The sequence below is a fragment of the Dasypus novemcinctus genome, chromosome 23 (genome assembly GCF_030445035.2).
Source record: "Dasypus novemcinctus isolate mDasNov1 chromosome 23, mDasNov1.1.hap2, whole genome shotgun sequence".
In the NCBI taxonomy this organism is placed as follows: domain Eukaryota; kingdom Metazoa; phylum Chordata; class Mammalia; order Cingulata; family Dasypodidae; genus Dasypus; species Dasypus novemcinctus.
In genome coordinates, this window is record NC_080695.1 from 12,110,113 (window position 1) to 12,119,378 (window position 9,266).

The window sequence follows — 9,266 nt, forward strand, 5'->3', positions numbered from 1 at the left end:
CAAGCGATTGAGTGCCTCTCTCCCACATGGGAGGTCCTGGTTTCGGTTCCCGGTGCCTCCTAAAGAGAAAACGAGGGAAATGGATGTGGCTCAAACAATTGGGCTCCCATCTACCATATAGGAGGTTCAGGGTTCGATGCCCAGGGCCTCCTGGTGAGGGCAAGCTGACCCTCGTGGCGAGCTGACCCACATGGAGTGCCAGCCCACGTTGGAATGCCGCCCTGCACAGCAGTGCCCCCCTGCATGGGAATGCCACCCAGCTTGAGAAATCCACCCCACGTAGGAGTGCCAGCTGACGCTGAGAGTTGGCACAGCAAGATGACATAACAAGACAGAACAGAAAAATAAGAAGATGTAGCAGAACGGGGAGTTGAGGTGGCGCAAGAGAGTAATCACCTCTCTCCCACTCCGGAAGGTCCCAGAGTCGGTTCCTGGAGCCACCTAATGAGAATATGAGCAGACACAGAAGAACACTCAGGAATGGACAGAGAGCAGACAACGGGGCAGGGTGGGGAGTAAACGGGGAGGGGGAAGAAAGAAAGAAATAAAAATAAATCTTTAAAAAAAAGAGAAAGAAAATGAGCAGACACAGAGAGCACACGGTGAATGGACACAGCAGACAATGAGCACAAACAATGAGGGGGTGGGGGGGAAATAAATAAAATTAATCTTAATCTCCACAAGAGGAGCCCAAGGCCTGAGTCAAAACCCGGGGAGGCTACGGTGTAAACAGGAGAGGAGAGGGCCTGGAGATGGGAAGGAAGGGCTGAGGACGGAGTTGCCCTGGGGCCAACCCCCTCTGCAGCCCCTGATTCGCAAAAACTTGGGCCACTTACACCCAGCAAGCCCCAGACTCCCAGGAGGTGGCCAGTTATGGAGGAAGCGGTGGCCCGGTGGGATTCATCGCAGCCCCTGGCCCTCCACCCTCGTGAGCCTGCCCGTGATCGCAGAACCTCATGCGGCTGAGAGGAAAGCAGAACCACCCCCGAGCCTGTGTGTGTCTGGGAAAGAAGCTGGAACCTAAATAGTTCCCCCTCCCTGCCTGCAGCTCAGGCCCCAGGTGGAGGCCAAAGCCCAAATCCCAGAAACTCAGAATCTCAGGGCCACAGACACCGTTCCTTGCCCTCGATGGAAGGGCAGCTGCTCAGTCCTGTCCTGTCAGGGCTTGGCCATGGGGCTCGGGGGAGGGGACAGGGGGTTGGAGTTTGGCCGTTAAGAAATGGCACCCAGCCCACCACCCCGGTATCAGCTCCCCTCCCACTCCAGCCTCCTCCAGCCCTCACGCCCTCTAAGCTCACTCCCCCCAGGAGCCTCTTCCTGGTAGATGCCCCCCAGGACAAGCTGGCAGGAGCCCAGCTTGACCCTTTGAGCCCTGGCTATAGCCCCTCCTAGCCAGACGGACACACAGTCACCTAGCACATGGGACTCACAGCTCTGGGCTCCCGAGGTTCTCAAAATCTGTGACTTTCTTCCTAATGAGAGACTCCGCTGCCGTCACCAACAGCAAGGACGGCTTAGTGGCCTCGCACCACAGGGGGCGATTTCTCCTCTGAGGGTCTGGGCGGCTCCCGGCGTGGCTGACTTCCACGTGGGGGTCCGGCCTTCTGGATCCTTCCTCCTCAACACAAAGCTTCAGGGCTCCCCATGGAAGAGGAAGGACTTGTGTCTCCCTGAAAAGATATGTGCATGTCTTAACTGTCCCATCCCATGCACGTGGCTCTATTTGGAAGTAGGACCTTTGGAGACATAATTAGTTAAGATGAGGCCAAACTGGGTGAGGATGGGTCCTCAGCCAAGAGGACTGGTGTCTTTCGGAGAAGAGGGAAATGTGGGCGCAGAGACAGAGAGACACGGAGTGACAATGGGAGCGGCAGAGATGGGAGCGATGCGTCCATGAGCCAAGGAATGCCAAGGATGGCCAACAACCACCAGCGGCTGGAAGAGGCAGGAAGGAATCTGCCTCGAGTCTCCAGAAGGAGCATGTCACTACGGATACCTTGATTGTGGACTTCTAGTCTCTAGAACTGTGGGAGAATAAATGTGTCCTTGAAAACGCCATAGTTTGTGTTGCTTTGTTCTGGTGACCCTAGGGAAATAGTACAGAGAGCATGGAAAGCTGTGCATTAACCCTTTTTTCTTTTTCTTTTATTTTTCGAGTTACTGGGGATTGAACCCAGGACCTCACAGATGGGATGCGGGCGCTCAACCACTGAGCTACATCCACTTCCCAATGAGAGTTGTTTTTTTTTGTTTATTTGTTTGTTTTTAGGAGGTACTGGGGATGGAACCCGGGACCTCGTGCATGGGATGCGGGCACCCAACCACTGAGCTACATCCGCTCCCCAGTGAGAGTTGGTTTTACCTTTCTTTGTTTTTAGGAGGTACCAGGGACCTCATACATGGCATGCAGGCGTTCAACCCCTGAGCTACGTCCGCTCCCCTGCATCAACTCTTAAGTACTTCCGCCAGGAAGCAAATGACTTCACCTCCAGTTGATGCTCATTGGCCAGAACTAGTCATGTGGCAGATCCCAAAGGGTGCTGGGAAGCGTAGTCCACTGTGTGTCTGGGAAGGGGAGGAGGGCTGGGAATGTTGCTGAACCCGGGTAATGGCTGCCGTAATCCCAAATGACCTGCCAGGGACCAAAGGCCTGGAGGATCAGTGGGGCCGTGGTCAGAGCCCCCCATAGGGCAGAGCGGGCACTGGCCCAGCCTGGGAGCAAGGTGGCACAGGCTGCCCCTGGCTTTTTTGGCAAAGGGTAGCAGGGAGTGATGGATTCTAGTTAGGGCTCACCAAGTACCCCCAAAGGCTGAGAGCAAACCCCAAAGCAGAGGCTGCCTTGGGGAGGATTGGGGGCCTCTGAGGAGCCCCCATTAATTTTCAACCATCGGTCCCCGAGTTCTCATCTGCCCCCTCCCTGCCCCAGTTTTCATCCTTACAGTATCTGATAGTTAATAGAAAATCCATTAATGTCCCATGATGGTGCCGCGTGCTTAGATGTAGGTTGAGAGCATCTGGGTAATAGCTGACACCAAAACGGCACCGTGGCACGCGTCCCAGGAGGGGGGAACTATTTTTTCCTCTTCCTTACATAAAGCATCTTTCCAGCTAGCCATGTTCTCCTTTGAATCGAGGCTGCTGCTTTGATTTCAACCCTCCCCGGCGTGGCGGACCCTCGCAGAGGGGGGTGTCTGGCACTGCAGCCTGCCCCGCTTGCCGGGAGGGACACAGAGGCCAGCGGGGTCCAGCACAGGAGACCAGCCGGCCATTTGTGGCTCCTGGGTCCAGTTCCACAAACATTCACCAGCCCTGGGCTGCGGCTGTGTGGGAGTTAAGACTCCCGGCCAGGGCCTGGGCTCCCAGGCCAGCCTTTCTGGGGGAAGGCAGTCAATGATCAGACTAGTGGGGTGCAATGCTAGGACTCAGGCATGCCCGGAAAGTCGCCTCTGGTTGGAGCCCCTCGAAGCCACCCACTAATGCCCACTCGTCCTCTGTGGCGTCACCCCCTCTGTATATCCACCAGCCTTCCTTGACCCTGGCGGAACCCTCCAGGAGGCAGGTGGATAGACAGTTCTGAAGCTCAGGAGCAAGACCAAGATCCAGAAGTCACCATCTGGAGTCCCTGGCCTGAGCGGCATCATGGAGTGCTGCAGGGGTGGGGGGTGGACTGCAGGGGTGGGGGGATGGACTGCAGGGGGTAGGAAATCCCAAGTGTAGACAACTCTGGGCTAGAGAAAGGAAGAAACAGATTGTGATGGGGTCCAAGGAGGAATTTATTTATTTATCGCTTGAACATTTATATATGCCAAGGGGGGTGTAGGCAGCAGAGACACCGAAAGGCAGGCATTTAGCGCATGTTGATCGTTGTCCTACTACGTGCCAAGACCAAGGAACAGCTGTGAACAAGACAGACACGGAGCCTGCTCTCCTGGCACGGGCAGTCCGCTGGGGAAAGGGGAAATGAACAAGTGGAGAAGTCAAAAAAGAAGCTGTTTCAGATCACGACACCTGCAGCGAAGCAATAAGCAGGGAAGGGGGAGAGTGACAGGGACATTTGAACAGGGGGGTCAGGGCAAGCTCCCTTTGGAGCCGAATGACAAGTGGAAGAAGAGGGTGGGCGCGGGAGGCAGAGGGAGTGAATGTGGCCTGGTGGGTTGCCCTGGACCAGGAAGAGGGTCTTTGTCCTCTGAGAGTGGAGGGGAAGGATGCAGGTGTCTGTTGGGACGTGTGGAGGTGGGCGGAAGGTGAGCGCATTGGTCCATGACCGTGGCACCCACAGGCCCTGAGAGATGAGGGGCAAAGGCTCTCGCGTGCCCACTCGGCCTCCCAGCCTGCCACCCTGCCTCAGGGTCAGCTCAAGGTATCAGCGCCCAGATGCCCCCAGACCCTCGGGGAGCAAGGGCGGGAGCTCGTGGCGTGTGCACAGACAAGGGTTGACTGCTAAAAGATAAAGTGACTGTGCCAGGCGCCAAAGGTCACACCTATGGTATGACTCCATTTCTACGAAATGTCCAGACCAGGCAAATCCATAGGGACAGAGGGCAGATGAGCGCCTCCCCGGGGCTGGGGAGCAGAGGGGAAAGGGAGTGACTGCTCCCTGGGTATGGAATTTCTGCTTGGGATGTTGAAAAACTTCTGGAACTAGATAGTGCTGATGGCTGCACAACATCGTGAACGTAGTTAATGTCGCCCAACTGTGCACTTTTAAAATGCTTAACCTGGTAAATTTTATGTTTTGTGTATTTTACCACAATAAAAAAGTGACAATGACAACATACATTCCTTTACCTAAATGTGTAAATCACATAAATGCACTGTAGGAAAAAAAGGAAACCACTGAATTATTTTAAAAAACAAAAACAAACCCACACTCATAATCCATCTACCTTGAGGCAATCACTAGCAAAATGAATGCATATTTCCTGGGCATGTACACATGTGCAGTTATACGTGATAATAAGGTAATGCTGGGTATCACATTTGAAAACCTTTTTTTACTTGACAGTATATTACAAACATTTGTCCATGTTTTTTTTTTAATTTGATGAAATTGAATTTATTCTCTTTTTAAATACAGATCTTTTCCATGTTTTTTGTATCATCTTTATTGAGATATAATTCTTAGACCATACAGTTTGCCCATTTAAAGCACACAGTGGGGAGCAGATGTAGCTCAGTAGTTGAGTACCTGCTTCCTATGTTTGAGGTCCTGATTTCAGTCCCCAGTTCCTTCTTTAAAAAAAAGAAAGAAAAGAAAAGAAAACACATATACAATGCAGTTGTTTTTAGTATGTTCACAGAGCTGTGCAGCCACCCCATAATCAACTAGAACCTTTTCATCACCCCAAAAAGAAATCCCACATCCCTTAGCTCCCCATTTCATGTTTTAAAATATAGACTGATGGCATCATTCTCCTGACCAAATAGTGCCACCCTGTATCAAATCTAAACAACCATCAAAGGCAAGATGCCCCACTGGCCTCTTTACCACCAAGAAAAAGCACTGCCAGTTAACCTGGGACTCAGAGTTCCTTATCACCTTCTTATCACTTAATAGATATCAAAAGAGGACTTTGGGGCTTATTGACACATTTTTTTAGTACCGGCAAAGTATAAGCACCTCTGACCAAATTCACACTTGTAGAGGAGCGACAACCAGCAAGAAGACACACCCTGATTTGGGATGATTTGAGAGATGCCAAAATATGAAAAAATGTTCACCCTAAAATTGACTGTATCCAAGAGGGCATAGCATGGAGGGTGCTTGGCTACAAAGTAGCAGAAGTTGACTCTGCTCTTTCAGGCAGAAAAGGAATTTGTGAGAGGGACAGTTCACAGAATCAAAATAGGAACCCAGACAGAACAGAGAACGGATAAGCTCTGTTCTCTTCAGCTCTGTGAGAAGACGCCTGAGTTCTATAGATGACTCTCAGACTTTGAAATTTTATGGAGTATGCCCTGCAGGTTTTGGGTCTGTTTGGGACCCTTGGCCTCTGTTTTCCTTCCAATTTCTCCCTGTGGTAATGGAAATGATTATTCTAGGACTGCCCCTCCTTTGTGTACTAGAAGCAGATAACGTGATTTCTAAGTTTCACAGGCCTACAGCCCGAGGGGAATTTTGCCCCAAGAGAGATGGCATGTCTATAACTGATGTTTTTTTTTTAGAGGAGCTTTAGATTACATAAATGTTACATCCAGAATATAGGAATAATGGACTTTTTTTCACATAATATATTTAGTACAAAATAGCGCAATCACATAGTATTTGTCCTTTTGTGTCTGGCTTGGTTCACTCAACATGTCCTTCACGTCCATCCATGTCGTCATGTGTTTCACGACTTCATTTCTTCTTACCACTTCATGATATTCCATCATGTGTATACTCCACAATGTGTTTATCAAGTTTAGGTTGTTTCCAACTTTTGGCCGTCATGAATAATGCTGCTATGAACATCAGTGTGCGATGTCTGTTTGTGTCACTGCTCTCAGTTCTCCTGGGTATATACCTAGCAATGGTATTGCCAGGTCCCATGGCAAGTCTATATTCAACTTCCCTAGGAACTACCAAACAGTCCTCCACAGTGGCTGTGCCATTCTACATTCTCACCAACAGTGAATAAGAGTTCCTATCTCTCCACATCCTCTCCAATGTTTATAGTTTTCCAACTTTTTAATAGGGGCCCGTCTAATAGGTGTGACATGATATCTCATTGTAGTTTTGATCTGCATTTCCCTAATCTCTAGTGATGCTGAATATTTTTTTGTGTTTCTTCGTCATTTGTATTTCTTCTTTGGACAGTTGCCCATTTTTTTTATTGGATAGTTTTTCTTTTTATTGTTGAGGTATAACTGATGTTAATGAGATTCTGTACTTAGCATTGTTACTGACATGTTGCTTGTGTTCGCTGTCTGCTCTCCATGTCCATTCGTTGTGTGCTCATCTTCTCTTTTGGAGGCCCCAGGAACTGAACCTGGGACCTCCTGTGTGGGAAAGAGGTGCTCAGTTGCTTCAGTCACCTCAGCTTCCTGCTTTGTTGTGTCTCTCATTGTTTTTTGTCTTGGTGTCTCTTCGTTGCATCATCTTGTTGCGTCAGCTTGCTGCACCTGCCCATCACGCCGGCTCGCCATCTTGCTTCGTCTTCTCCAGGAGGCACCGGGAACCGAACCCGGGACCTTCCATGCGTTAGGCTTGAGCCACATCCACTTCCCTGATTTAAGGTTTTTGAAATAGTATGATGGAATGGATGTATTTGCATATGGAAATAACATGTCTTTTGGGGTTCCAGAGGGTAGAGTGGGATGTATAGACCCCAGAAAAGTATGTTCTCAAATTACTCTGTTCCTGTGCCCTGCCATGTGCCTGATGGCCCACAGCTACAGCTTGGTGAGACAGCACCTCCTGATGAGACCTTGACTGGATGCTTTCATGGCCTCAGACCTGTAAGCTCTTAACCTAATCAATTCTCATTATAAAAGCCAGCCCCTTCCCGGTATATTGCCTGGGCAGCCTATCGCCACCTATGACAGGGGCCAAGACTACAGCATAACGTCCAGGGTCCAAGGTCACCCACCTACTTTGGGAGCCCCTCCCTTCCCAGCTGGAGAGACAGCAAACTACATATTGTCAGAGATTTATATTGCTTTCCACATCTCATGCTCACCATCTCAATGTTATGTCAGGATGTATCTAGGATAAATTCCCGGATGTGAGATGTTGGGGAAAGGGTGGGCACACGTTTAGGCTTTTGACACACTGAACAAGCTGCATGGGAGAACTGTTGTGCCCATCTGCACATCAACCTCTGGGAACACCCTGTTTCTCTCGGCCGCCCAGACTCCTCTGAGTACACGTGCTTTGAGCAGCATCAGCTGCTTTATACACAAAGAATAAGAAAACAAAAGTCCCAAGGGAGAACGGAGGGAGTCAAAAGCATGCCAGGGCTTTTCGTGGAGCCAGAATGTTCTTTGTGGGATCTCTCAGCGCACAGTATAGTGGAAGTGAGCGTAGTATTATAATAATAGCAACTAGCAATTATTCATGCCTGGCACGCTTAAAGCTCTTTCCTTGCACTGATTCATTGGATGCTCACAATATCAATGAGGAGGATTTCTCTGGGTTTGGATCCCAACTCTGCGACCTTGGGTGAGTCGCTTCACCTCGCTCAGACCCAGTTTCCTTAAGTGTAAGATGAAGACACTGACCACGCCCACCCCACAGGACCGCTGTGAAGCTTAAAACAACACCTTGTGGATGAAGTGCCTATCAGCGGTCAATATGGGATCCGAGCGCCAGTTCTCCCATGGAGGTAAACCGAGGGAGGAAAGGAGGCAGGGGAGCAATCCCCCACGGTTCCAGCCTCGCTCCCTGTTGGTTACTGGCCAGACCCCTTGTCTTAGTTTGCCATGGCTGCTATAACAAGCATCACACTTGTGGGTTGGCTTAACAACAGAGCTTTCTCCCCAAAGTCTGTTTCATTCTGACGCTGGCTTAGTACAATCTTTGGGGTTCCTTGGTCTGCGTGTCTGCCTCCCAAGGCAACGTGGTGTCTCTCTCTCTTGCTCTCTCACTCTCTCCCCTTGTATCTGTTTTTCCAGTTTCCACTGACATCTGGCCTTCTCCCTGTGGCCTTCTCTGACCCTGGTTTCCAGTTTCTTCTTTGCAGAAGGTCTGCAGAAATCCAGATGAAAACCCACCCTGATTCAGCTGGCCACACCTAAAGAGAACCTTCTAAGACCCTATTCACAAAGGAGTCCCCACCCCAACTCATCTTAACACAGTCAAAGATACACGATTCGCAGGCCGATGGATTAGGATGAAGAGCATGTCTTTCCCTGGGATGACAATCCCAGCTACCGCACCCCCCTCGCCCGTTGCCTAAGGTGGACGAGGCCTTGGGGGACCAGCCGGCTGCCAAGGAGCAGGTGTTCGTCGCCCTGAAGCAGTTTGCCGCCGAGCAGCGGGTGGATAGCCTGGTCTGCACCCTGGCCCTGGCCCTGCCCCGCGAGGCCCGCGGGCCCCTCCTGGACAACCTCAGGTACCTCAGCCCGGCGGTGGATGGGCGGGCAAGGTGTGTCTCGCTCGGGGTGTCCACGTGAGCACCACCGGCCCAGGCGAGGGGTCGTGGCCTGCTCCTGAACGGGACCCCAACTGCCCTTGAGCTCCGAAGGCAGGGTGGGTGGGCGGGCGTCTCTGAAGGCCAAGCCTGAGTGGGCAGCTGCTGGCTCCACTGGGGCCTGGGCATCCCCCGGGGAGAACGGGAGGCAGT